The following is a 13,577-nucleotide window of genomic DNA, read 5'->3' as shown; positions in this document are numbered from 1 at the left end:
TCTCTAGAAATATGGGCGTTATTACCGTTATAGTCACCTTTAGCCGAAGAGGACATTTATGATAATAATTATAATATTAAAATTAGAGACATGACGTGTGTTGAGGCATGCATATGGAACTACGAAGAGTCATGTTTTAGGAAATTAAAGAGACCTTTGGTTGTAATGTGAAGAGTCCCTGTATTTGTTATATATATCGTATCAAGCGAAAAAACATTGTACACTTGAACATTTTATCATCAACAAAATATTCTATTTTGTTGTGTGGCTTGGTTTTTCCCTTCATTCTGGAAGGGTTTTCCCACGGTAACTTTTGGTGTATGTTGTATCTTTTTTCTTTCATTATTGTTGCATATCATTTATTTTTGGGTTAATTTTAATACAAGAAATCGAGAAGAAATCCAAAATCGAAGGGAAGGCCCTAGGGCGATGTGAGATCCCACACCACTACGTAGAGGCATATTATAGAGTTCATCCAGAACTTAGGAAAGATATTTCCTTTATAGATTATTGTGATGCTAAATGAAAGCTTACTCTAATTAGAAAAGAAAGACACCGCAAGATAAATACCTAAAAGACAAAGTGAATAATATAATCCTTCCAAACTTTGAAGGATAAGAGAAAAGTACAACATTTTCATGGGTGCATAAGTTAGACACCTATTGCTCATTAAGTTCCATGATAGAATAAAATGCCATTAAATTTGTTGTGCTCTATTTAATAGGGGCAATCCTTGAATGGCGGCATCACAGTCTTATCACCCAAGGTTACCAACAAATAAATAATTATGATTAGTCAACACAAAAAACTCATAAAAAGGTTTTATCGTACACACCCACAATTGTACTTCAAATAGTCAACCCAACTTAAGCAAGAGGGATCAGAGGAAGAATACACCACTGAATTTGAAAGGTTAGTGGTCATGGTACAAGAGATCTCCCAAGAAAGATACATTTATTTGGGGAATTATTGATCAAAAGAATGGTGAGTGCCTTGGACCCAATAGACTTGGTAGAGGCAATCCAAAAGGCACTAAAAAGTTTGATACACCCTCAACTAAAGATGATCCAAAACACTTGCATCAAAGATACACTCAAAGCATCTCCACAAAGAAGATAAACACTTTTGTAGGTAGGATGAACACAAAGGTTCCTCTCCACCTAAGAGGGACCAAGAAGAATCAAGGAGGAAAGTTTCATGCTTTGATTACTAAAAGAAATGGGAATCAGGTACAAGTGTAGCCAAGAGGAAAAGTTATGTTTTTGGTTTAAACATATATGGAAGCCAAGGCACTTATGTAATCAAAAGGACAGAAAGGTGTGCTTCAATTGTGGAGAAAAATGGGGGTTAGGGCATGTGTGGAAAAAAGAATCTAGCCCATGAATTAGAAGTAATAGTTGACATGCAAACAAAAGACGCCGCTAACAAGAAATCAAAGTTTGAAGGAGATACCAAAGCACCCGATCAAAGGATGAATAAATGGTAAACAAATGGAGCTTTGAGGAGGTGCAACTTTAGTAGCGACAAAATACATAGACAAACTCTCAAAATAAGACATTGTAATATATATATTCGTAGTTTGTTTCCATGCATTTATGTGTATACTTTACATTTTCATTATGTATTTACAAATTGGTTTCATTTGTTGGTTGACCTAGAAAGTATAGAGTGTGGATCCAATGGATATTAGTTCATTGGCTTCAAGTCATATTGTAAAGCTTCAAAATCTCAATTCTCATGCCTTGGACATGTTACATCTGATGCACTTAGTGTGGAAATGACACCAAAATAAGGTGCAAACACTTGGTGCAAGTTGGAAATCAGAGGCAAATAGGGCATGGTCATCATGTCATGTAATGAAAATGAGATGCAAATAAGGCACATGTACTAGGGAGGCATGGCATAAATCAGACCTGAATAAGGTACAGACCATGAAGGTATCACGGAAATGCAAGGTAAATAAGGCACTTTGTGTCATGTCCCCACCAGGAGACATTGAGAAGATATATGATATAATATTATTATTTATTGACAAAAGATAAATATTCTATAATTTGGAATTTCTCTGTAACTTCAGCAGATGTTTGTTGTTAAATTTCAGGGATTGCTGCAAATGTATTAACACTGCCATAATGTCTGGTATGTATGTTTCAAATGCAACATCCTCATATATATATATATATATATATATATATATTGAGAATAGGTCATGAATAGACATGTCCCTCCATGGGACATGTCTATTCATTAATTAGATAATTAATAATAATAACAAATTTAATCTCATATATATATTAATTTTCCTCATATAACAATGAACACATATCTCAATATAAAGAACACATAAATTATATCTTATATATAATTATATAAAGGTTTATCTGACAGAAGCTACCAAACATCAACACTCCCTCTTAGATAGGGAGGATAAACTCAAGACAAATATTACACCATTGGTAATATTAGGCATGATAACTTTTAAGGATATCTTCGACTAGAAGGTATCCACCATTTTGACATCACATTTGATATCATGAGTATTGGCCTTTAGAATATATGATATTCACCGAATACTCTGAGTAATGGACTCCAAAATATCAACACTTGATACTCACCATGTACTCAATAAGGCAATGGCCTGTAGAACATCAACATATGATATTTGCCATTTTGATATCACAATTGAGTATTGCTCTCTTGAATATCAACATATGATATTCACTAAATACTCTTTGAGTAATGGCCTTCAGAATGAGATGCAAGATATTCACCAAGTATATTCACCACGTACTCTGTGTAGTGGCCTCTTTTGATCTGGAATTTTTTCTAAAAATTTGCTTTTTGCTTTTTAGAAATAAAAATTGTAAGAGGTATTTCATGAAACTTTTGCGGTTTGTCTATGAGAATTTTTGTTGGAAATCAGAAGCTTGGTTAAAGTTTTTGATCATGCAATTTCTTGGTTGCAGCAAAAGTCAATGATTTTTGAGTGTTGCATGTGTTGGTTTACCATGCAAAGTCTCGTATTTTGCCGCCCTTAAAAATATTTGATGGGATTTCATAAATTTTCCTTATAAAATTATTTGATGGGTTTTCATAATCTTTCACTAAAAAAATTTCTGATTTTGTAATTCGCAAAGTTGCATGGGATTCCTTTGTGGGTTTATAGTTTTTCGTAAAAAACTATCTGGTGGGTTTTACTATTTTTCCTAAAAAAAATGAAGCTTTGCATTGTTTTGTTTTGATTTTTTTTCATTGCAAAAATCATGCCATGTTTTGATTGATTTTCCACCCCAAAATTCATGTTCGCTTTTTCTGTTTTTTCTCCTTAAAAGTCACACCTTTTTGTAGTCTGTTTTGGGGCATTATGCACATTTGCAAAGTTTGGAGGGTGTGCTAATTTTTCCTCAACATTGTGCTAACTGTACTCAGTGTTTATCTTTGTCTCCAGGGAAGGGCAACCACATTATCTAACATTAGGTTGGATGTTTTGTGATGATTTTTGATTAGATGTTTTGCTGATTCTGGGAGGGTTTGTGGCAGAATGATATCAGTGGTAGAGTCGATTTTGTTTGGACAGATGTTGGCTTCTTGGTCATTGACATTTTGCAGATCCATGGAGGGTCTCAACCACAACAAAATGTTTTGAAGAATTTGTGACCAAAAGACAACAATTAGACAATGACCATTAAGGGAGGCTATTAGAATATTATAATTTTTCTTTAATGGTTATCTTAGTTAGTGTTTAGTTGATTAAGTAGTTTCTATTTCCGTCTTAAGTAGTTTCTATTTCTGTCTTTAGTTCACGATTGTTTCTTTAAGAAACATCATCTTTGTAAATTTATATAAGAATCTTTAATCTCCTTTGTTTAATACAACTACAACAACATCGATTTACCATAACAACTGGATATGCCATCTTGAAAGTATTGTCTTTCACTTTTTTTAGAACACTTAGACAGTGGGTTTACTTGTTCTTTTCAACCTTTAGTAGGGTTGGAACCTTCTAACAAGGGTTCAAGGTCTCCCAACAAGGATCTATCCTCTAATAAGGATTGTTGTACTAAATGAATTATATTTGACTTCTAATAGGGTCACACCCTTCCACAAGGAACTTATATATTAGTGCATTATCTTGTTGGTACCATCCCCACCAGGGTTTTCCCTCTGATCAAGGGTTTCCCTAGTAAAAAAATCATTGTGTTATGGTGTATGGTTTCTTACTATTGTGCATCATTGTTTTAAATTTTCGAGATTAGATTTAGAAGTTTGCATTTAATTATATTTGTTTACAACTGATTCACTCCTCTGATTTCAGTTGTTTGTGGACTTTACTTCTTCACAATTGGTATTAGAGCATCAGGCCCTCTTTGAGAAGGAAGATTAGCAACTTGAGGAAATCTACTATGGCTTGTGGGAAGGAGAGTCCTAAATTTGATGGTGATAACTACGATAAATGGAAGAACAAGATGCAAACACATTTGATTTGTGTGAGAATTGATTACTAGTTGATTACAAGGGATAAAGTGGACGTTAAATTTTGAAGCAATTTGTTTTCATGCATTGATGAGGAGAATAAGATATTTCAGTTCAACATGATTACAAGGGAAGCATTGATAAGTGCCCTATTTGAATTGGAATTTGTTGAGGTAAAGGAACTTGACCTAGCACATGGTATTTGGACTAAATTAGAAAATTTATATGAAGGTGATGAATATGCAAAGAAAGAAAAGTTGCAAAATTGGAAAACTAGATTAGAGAATGCTAGGATGTAGGAAGATGAAACTATTAGGGTCCGTTTGGTGAGCGGAATAGGAATACATATTCTGGAATACGTATTCTGGAATAGAACATATTCCTGTTCTCCGTTTGGTTCAGCCAATATTTGATGGGAATTCGCGGACCCAAAAATTTATGTTTTCTAAAATAAAAAAAAATGGAATAGGAATACGTATTCCAATACCACCTATTTTGGTGGAATTGCAAAACCCCATTTTTGGGCCAAAAATGGAATACGTATTCCATTTTTACTTCGTATTCCAATCCCGTTTTGGTTCATCCAAACAAGGAATTCAAAATTTTTGGAATACGTATTCCTATTCCGCTCACCAAACGGGCCCTTAGAGCATGTGCAAAGGATTACTGAAATTGGAATAGGGATAAAGAGCATAGGAGGAACTATCACAGAAGATGAAGTTGTTTAGAAAATTCTCGGATCTTTAACACCAGCCTATGAGAACAAGGTAAATGCAATTGAGGAAGTCATTCTGCTCATCAAAGATTTCAACAAGGAAATGTTTATTGGTAAGTTACAAGCTTTTGAAACTAGAAGATCGAAAGATTCTTTACCTAGAATTGATATTGCATTTAAAGCTAGTGTACAAAAGGATAAAAGAGTACTAACCAAGAGTGCGAGCACCAATAGCAGAATTCTCGAAGAATATGCAAGTGAATGGACAAAAATCCAAGAAGAAGAAAGAAAAATGGATGAACTTGAAGCCTTAATTGCAAAAAGAAAACAAAGAGGTAGAGGAGTATTTAAAGGTAAGTTGCCTATAGTGTTATAATTGTAACAAAACTGGTCATTTTGCATTAAAATGTCCTACAAGAGAACCTAAGGTTAAACCTAGACCTTGCAATTCAAAATTCCTAAAGAATGTATGTTAGTGATGATGAGATTGAGCTTAGGGATATTAACTTTGAGGATAGTGATAATAAGGATGAAATTAGATTTGTTGCTATTAAAGATGAAAGTCCTATAAAATAAGAGAAAGCACTTGTTTCACATATTGAGAAAAATAGAACATATTGGATTATAGACAGTGGATGTTCATATTACATGACAGGTGACAAAGACAGGTTTGTGGAATTGAAAAGCTATGATGGAGGTGTTGTCAGAGTTGGTAACAATAGACCTTGCTTGATAAAAGGAAAAGGTTCAATATCACTTGATGGTAAGACTAATGCTGATGATGTTTTTTTTGTTGATGGACTGAAACATACTTTGCTAAGTATTGGACAACTTGCAGACAAGGGTTATCATTTACAATTCACTGATAAGAAACATTCAATTAAGGATAGAGAAGGAAATGAGATTGTAACTAGTACTAGGACCAGAGGTAATATATTTCAGTTGAATACTTTTGAGATAAGTTGTTTTATTGTAAAAGTTGATGAAAATTGGTTATGGCATATGAGATTTTGTAACATAGTGAAGGTCAATAATTCCAATGTGGTTAGAGATTTCCTAAGATTGTGAAACCTTTTAACATGATATGTAAGGAATGTGTGATGACAAAGCAAAAAGGAGTACATTTTAGAGCAAAGCATTTACTACTTCAGAGAAGTTGGAAATTGTACACACAGATTTGTGTGGACCTACCAAGACAAAAACATTCTATGGTGAGATATTTTGTTCTTTTTCATTGATGATTTCACTAAGATGACGTGGGTTGCTATTCTAAGAGAGAAAAATGAGGCATTTGATAAGTTTAAGATCTTTAAAGAAAAAGTTGAGAATGAATCAAGATTAAATGTAAAATGTTTGAGGTCTAACATAGGTGGAGAATTTACATCTAATCTGTTCAATGCATATTGTGAGAATAATGGAATTCATAGACAAACTTCAACCCCAAAAATACCACAACAGAATGGAGAGAAATAGAATAGTTGTGAGGCAGAAAGAACAATGTTACTTGAAGGTAAAGTGACACATGTACATTGGAGAGAAGCAGTAAATACTACATTACACACTATGAACAAAGTTTAGATTAGACAAGGAACAGATAAAACATCTTATGAACTTTGGTTTTGTCATACACCGAGTGTTAAATATTTCAAATTTTTTGGAAGCAAATGTTATAAAAAGAGAGATGATGAAAGAGGAAAGTTTGATCTTAGAAGTGAAGGTATATTTCTTGGATGTTCTACTAAAATTAAGGCTTACAAATCTATAACTTAAGGCTAAGAAGATTTAAAAAAATGCAGATGTGAGAATTGATGAAAGATTTCAGGTACAAGAGAGAACTTTGGAGTATGATTCAGATGATGATACAAGTCAAGCAAGCACAAGTCAAAGATTAGTACAAAATCAGAATATAGAACAATAACTATTCTTTGAGATTGATAATGGAATTCATGTTCAACTTGATGAATCTAGAGAAGAGCAAAGAACGCTAAGGTATGTTCCTTTAAATCATCTTGATAATCAAATTATTGGTAGTGCAAGTAATGGAGTAATGACAAGAGGAAGAATGAGAAATGAGATTTTTTTGATTTTACAAATTGAATCTAAGAATTCTGATGAGACATGCAAAAATAAATCATGGATTAATGCTATGAAGAAAGAACTTGAACAAATTGAGAAGAACAATACATGGGAATTAGTCCCTAGGCCTAAAGACAAGAACGTTATAGGAACTTTGTGGCTATTCAGAAATAAAATGAACGAGCAAGGAGAAGTGGTAAGATATAAAGAAAGATTGGTATGTAGAGGTTATTCATGACAAGAAGGTATTGATTTTGAAGAAACAATTTTCCTTATGGAAATATTAGAAGCAATTAGATTATTTTTGGCATATGGAACTAACAAGAATTTCAAAGTGTATTAGATGGATGTCAAATCAACTCTCTTGAATGGAGAATGAGGAAGAAGTATCCATTGAGCAACTTGATGGATTTCTATTGATGGAATATAAAGATATGGTATGCAATTGAAGAAAATCCTTTATGGATTGAAGCAAGCACCTAGAGCTTGGTGTGCGAGGTTAGACAAACACTTGCAAAACTTAGGATTCAAAAAGTGAAGTGCAAACAATAATCTGGACCTAAGAGTTAATTTAGATGGATTATTGATTATAGAAGTTTTTGTGGATGATATCATTTTTGGAGGAAATCATAAGTTTTCTGATGGAATGAAATGAAAATTTGAGATGTCTATGATAGTGAGATGAATTACTTATTGGGATTGCAAATAACTCAAACTAAAGATGGCATCTTTATATCTCAAACTAAGTACCTTAAGGAATTGTTAGTAAAATTTTGTATGAAAAATTGTCAACCAGTTGAAACACCTCTGGTTACAGATTGTAGGTTGACTAATAATGATGATTCTCTTAGCATTGTTTAGACAAACTATAGATAGTAAAGTTGGTATTATGGCGAGGTATCACATAGATCCTAAGGAATCACATCTTGCAACAGTAAAAAGAATTAGAGATACTTGAAAGGAACTTTGGAATTCAGTTTATGGTATGATAAATCAAATGATTTCACATTATATGCGTATACGAGTGTTGATTGAGCTAAATGATGATAGAAAAAGTACTAGTGGAGGAGCATTTTTTGTTGGAGGAAGATTGGTTTCATGGTTGAGCAAGAAACAAGATTGCATATCATAATCTACAACAAAAGCAGAATATGTAGCAATGACAAATAATTGTAATCAATTGATGTGGATGAAATAGATGCTAAAAGATATTGGCATAACATTCTTTGAACCTATTATCGTACATTGTGATATACAAGTACAATTAACATGTCAAAGAATCTAGTTTTACATTCAAAGATTAAGCATATTGCTATTAAGTATCCTTTTCTAACCGAGAAAGGCACTGAGAAGGAAATTAGATTGGAATATGCTAGCACTAAAGGGCAAGTAACATATATATTCACTAAACCTTTGGCTAAGGACATCTTTGAGTACCCTAGAGGTATGCTTGGGGTAATAGCCCCACCTTGTGAAGAGTAATTGATGTAGATACACATCGGTCTAGTATATTTAGAGCACATTCATTCATTTGGATGTGATACCTGGTACTGCTCCTTAGGGGGAGAGGTTGCATGGTACAGAGCTAGTTCTCTAGCTCTTATGTGATGATTTTTGTATAATAGAATTTGTTGGCACTTGACATTATTTTTAGTTGAAGATTGCTTTGATCCAATGAAGGTACTTTGATGAAGATCATCATCAAGGGGGAGAAAACTTCAAAAAGGAAAAAGATTAGTAAAAATCTTGATGATTGTCAACAAGGATAAGATCAGTGAAAAACCTTTCATTAGGGAAGGTATATGCAGGAATGTATTAGAGATATTTAGGGAATTATATGTATAGAAAGTTTTAGATTTTGAAGACTGTATATGTTGAGGATATTGAGAAAATTACATTTTGTTGTTTACTTTTGGATTGATGATTTTTCACCATATGTTGCCATCAATGCCAAAGGGGGAGATTGTTAGGAATTAAGGATATTGTTGATAATTGGATGAGTTGCAGAGATTTTGTATTGATGACAAGTTTTTTCATTGATGACATGTGTTCTTATGTTCATAACAAACTCAGGTTCTGTATATCCCAGGTTGTTTATTAGATCAATGAGGTCAGTGGTTGATAGAGTTAGACATGTAAGCTTACTTGTGTACAGTAGAATGAGTGTAGATATCATATCTATGTTTGCTATACTTTGTGTGATGATTTGGTTAAGCTACGGGTTGTTTAATAATGATTAGTAGCGGACTAGTGAACATGAAATAATGACTGAGATATTGGAGACATATTTACTATATATTATTTGGCGAACAATAATTAATGCTAGCAAGCATGGAAGGTGTTAGAAGATGTGTTCGTGTGCCTATGTTTGGAAGTGAGAAACATTTGGATCATAGAAGTGAAATTCTTTTTGGAAAAAATTGGCAAACCAAAAGAGTAGGATTTTTTGAAAAAAATGGAAAAAAAATAGATTTGCAAAAAAGGGTAAACTTGAAGTATAACAGTAAATTTTTTTAAAATTAAGGGGTGTTTCCACTTCATAGATATATTGAGAATAAATAAATTATAGAGTTAACTAGTAGATTGTATAGAATTGATTTTCTGCAAAACAAATCTTGTGTACTAAGTTGCTGGTTCGGGTTTGGTTCCAAGCTCACGGTTCGAGAACTGGTTCGCTGGTTTGACAAAATTTTTGAAAGCGGTTTGGGTTCATTTGGGTTAGTACAAAAACATGTAAAAATTATTAAATTTAAAAATAAAATAATATATATATATACATCTTTATGAAGCATGAGTTAAAATTAGAATGTAGGATAGTACCATAAACACATTTAAAACTTTAAAACAGCATAAACAATAACATATCATGGTGATCATACCATCATATAGTAACATAGTTCAATCAACTTCAACATCAAAGATGAAAGATTCAAAACATTTAAAATATCAAGTTCAAGTGTCATTGTTTCATGTTCAGTGTTTAACAGTAACTAATAGAATGAAAATCTATTAAAATTTGAATTTTTAGTTCTAAGTTCTTCAATATTCATCTTTATCTTCTTCATATTCATCTTCATCTTCTTCTTCTTCATCTCCTCCTTCTCCGCCTTCGATATTACTTGCACCAAGGCCAATGGGATCAGCAGCAGAATTAACAATGGTATTGGCATCAAAGTCATCAAAATCATCAATTGTAAGCCCAGCAGTGGAAGCATCCAAGTCCGCAATCTCTGCATCTACATTCTACTTCTTTGTCTCCCCTTCTTTGTATTCTTAACTCTTGTGTGAAAGAAGGCGCAAGTTGTTATGCACAAATACCAAGTTCTTTGCTTTTTTTGATTGCAACCTATTGCGCTTCACTGAGTGGATGAAAGAATAGGGGCTCCAATTTCTTTTTGATGCAAAAGAACTAGCAACCTATAAAGACAACATAGGGTAAGCAATTAAAAAAGAATTAATTCAATCTTATAAAAAAATTCTTTTGAAGATAAAGTGAGCTAATTTAAAAAAAATAAAACTTACTTGTGATATAACTTTGATTGCAAGGGGCGGCAATGTTCAAAATTTTTGGCCATGGAGGTACCACCAACCATGAGCATCCTTCTTGAACCGATGACAAAGAGCATCATTACTTAGACCTCTAGCATTGACAAACTCTATGAACTCATCCATGATTACATCTCTTATATCATCATCAGGAAATATTCTTCTAAATGCTGCTTGGTACCCGTCAGACACTTCCATATCTCTATATGGTGGCAACCTTCCTGGTAGATCACAATATTATGAGCTATCGTATTTGGGGGTCAAGGCATAGGCAAGCAAATGTAATGGAGTGGTCATTTTGTTCCATCTTTCATTAATAATTTGTTGCACTTGTTTGAAAAAGGTCTCTTGTGGATCTTGCTCCTCATTTATAACTTGCCTAATCTTCTCAATCATTGAGTCTATGCCATCATAGATCTCTCCAAGGCAAGGCCTATCCATGTCAATGTACCTAAGCATTCTCATAATGGGCTCGGTGATCTTAATGAGATATTCCACACGTTCCCACCATGAGTCAGCCAATAGCCTATCCTTTATTTTGTTTGCCCTTTCAGTGTTCTTTAATAAAACTTACTTGTGATATAACTTTGATTGCAAGGGGCTGCAATGTTCGGAATTTTTGGCCATGGAGGTGCCACCAACCATGAGCATCCTTCTTGAACCAATGACGAAGAGCATCATTACTTAGACTTCTAGCATTGACAAACTCTATGAACTCATCCATGATTACATCTCTTATATCATCATCAGGAAATATTCTTCTAAATGCTACTTGGTACCCGTCAGACACTTCCATATCTCTATATGGTGGCAACCTTCCTGGTAGATCACAATATTGTGAGCTATCATATTTGGGGGTCAAGGCATAGGAAAGAAAATGTAATGGGGTGGTCATTTTGTTCCATCTTTCATTAATAATTTGTTGCACTTGTTTGAAAAAGTTCTCTTGCGGATCTTGCTCCTCCTCATTTATAACTTGCCTGATCTTCTCCATCATTGAGTCTATGCCATCATAGATCTCTCCAAGGAAAGGCCTATCCATGTCAGTGTACCTAAGCATGCTTATAATGGGCTCAGTGATCTTAATGAGATATTCCACACGTTCCCACCATGAGTCAGCCAATAGCCTATCCTTTATGTTGTTTGCCCTTTCAGTGTTCTTTAATAAAACTTACTTGTGATATAACTTTGATTGCAAGGGGCTGCAATGTTCAAAATTTTTGGCCATGGAGGTACCACCAACCATGAGAATCCTTCTTGAACCGATGACGAAGAGCATCATTACTTAGACCTCTAGCATTGACAAAATCTATGAACTCATCCATGATTACATCTCTTATATCATCATCAAGAAATATTCTTCTAAATGCTGCTTGGTACCCGTCAGACACTTCCATATCTCTATATGGTGGCAACCTTCCTAGTAGATCACAATATTGTGAGCTATCATATTTGGGGGTCAAGGCATAGGCAAGAAAATGTAATGGAGTGGTCATTTTGTTCGATCTTTCATTAATAATTTGTTGCACTTGTTTGAAAAAGGTCTCTTGCGGATCTTGCTCCTCCTCATTTATAACTTGCCTGATCTTCTCAATCATTGAGTCTATGCCATCATAGATCTCTCCAAGGCAAGGCCTATCCATGTCAATGTACCTAAGCATGCTCATAATGGGCTTGGTGATCTTAATGAGATATTCCACACATTCCCACCATGAGTCAGCCAATAGCCTATCCTTTATTTTGTTTTCCCTTTCAGTGTTTTTTAATAAAACTTACTTGTGATATAACTTTGATTGCAAGGGGTTGCAATGTTCAGAATTTTTGGCCATGGAGGTACCACCAACCATGAGCATCCTTCTTGAACCGATGACGAAGAACATCATTACTTAGACCTCTAGCATTGACAAACTCTATGAACTCATCCATGATTACATCTCTTATATCATCATCAGGAAATATTCTTCTAAATGCTGCTTGGTACCCGTTAGACACTTCCATATCTCTATATGGTGGAAACCTTCCTGGTAGATCACAATATTGTGAGCTATCGTATTTGGGGGTCAACGCATAGGCAAGCAAATGTAATGGAGTGGTCATTTTGTTCCATCTTTCATTAATAATTTGTTGGACTTGTTTGAAAAAGGTCTCTTGCAGATCTTTCTGCTCCTCATTTATAACTTGCCTGATCTTCCCAATCATTAAGTCTATGCCATCATAGATCTCTCCAAGGCAAGGCCTATCCATGTTAGTGTACCTAAGCATGCTCATAATGGGCTTGGTGATCTTAATGAGATATTCCACACATTCCCACCATGAGTCAGCCAATAGCCTATCCTTTATTTTGTTTGCCCTTTTAGTGTTCTTTTGCTTCCATACACCCCAATTGTTGCTGATTACCATACTTTGAAGTGCATCTTTCACTTGCACAAGTTGTCTTAAGATGATTATACGTGATGCAAAACGGGTCTCAGCAACCTGTGAGATAAATTAGAGCAAAAAACAATTACTATTAGATACATATTTTGGAAAACTAAGAAAAGTATACACATTGGAATTGCACAAGTAAAATATGAAAAATTAGAAATTGTCAAATTTAAAAATTAAATTACTAACTTGAGTTGACGTTCATTTACCTTCAATAGCTCCAATTTTGAGTAGTTCCTGAAAAGAGATTGAGTCATGTGGTAGTTTGTGACAAACATTTGTATGTCTTCAGCCTCTTCATACACTGTTTTGATCCACTCAATTTGGTTCCCAATCTTTTGTA

General features: G+C 34.0%; 1 pseudogene; it reads left to right on the top strand.

Annotated features, from left to right (window-relative positions):
- The window catches only part of LOC149560005 (protein LEAD-SENSITIVE 1-like), a 73,018-nt pseudogene that overhangs the window by 45,537 nt on the left and 13,904 nt on the right, over nt 1–13,577 (top strand).

Source organism: Cupressus sempervirens, chromosome 4 (genome assembly GCF_028749045.1).
Source record: "Cupressus sempervirens isolate cs-2001-9-10 chromosome 4, ASM2874904v1, whole genome shotgun sequence".
NCBI lineage: Eukaryota > Viridiplantae > Streptophyta > Pinopsida > Cupressales > Cupressaceae > Cupressus > Cupressus sempervirens.
The sequence above is the reverse complement of the archived record's forward strand: the minus strand, read 5'-3'. Positions and strand labels throughout refer to the sequence as shown.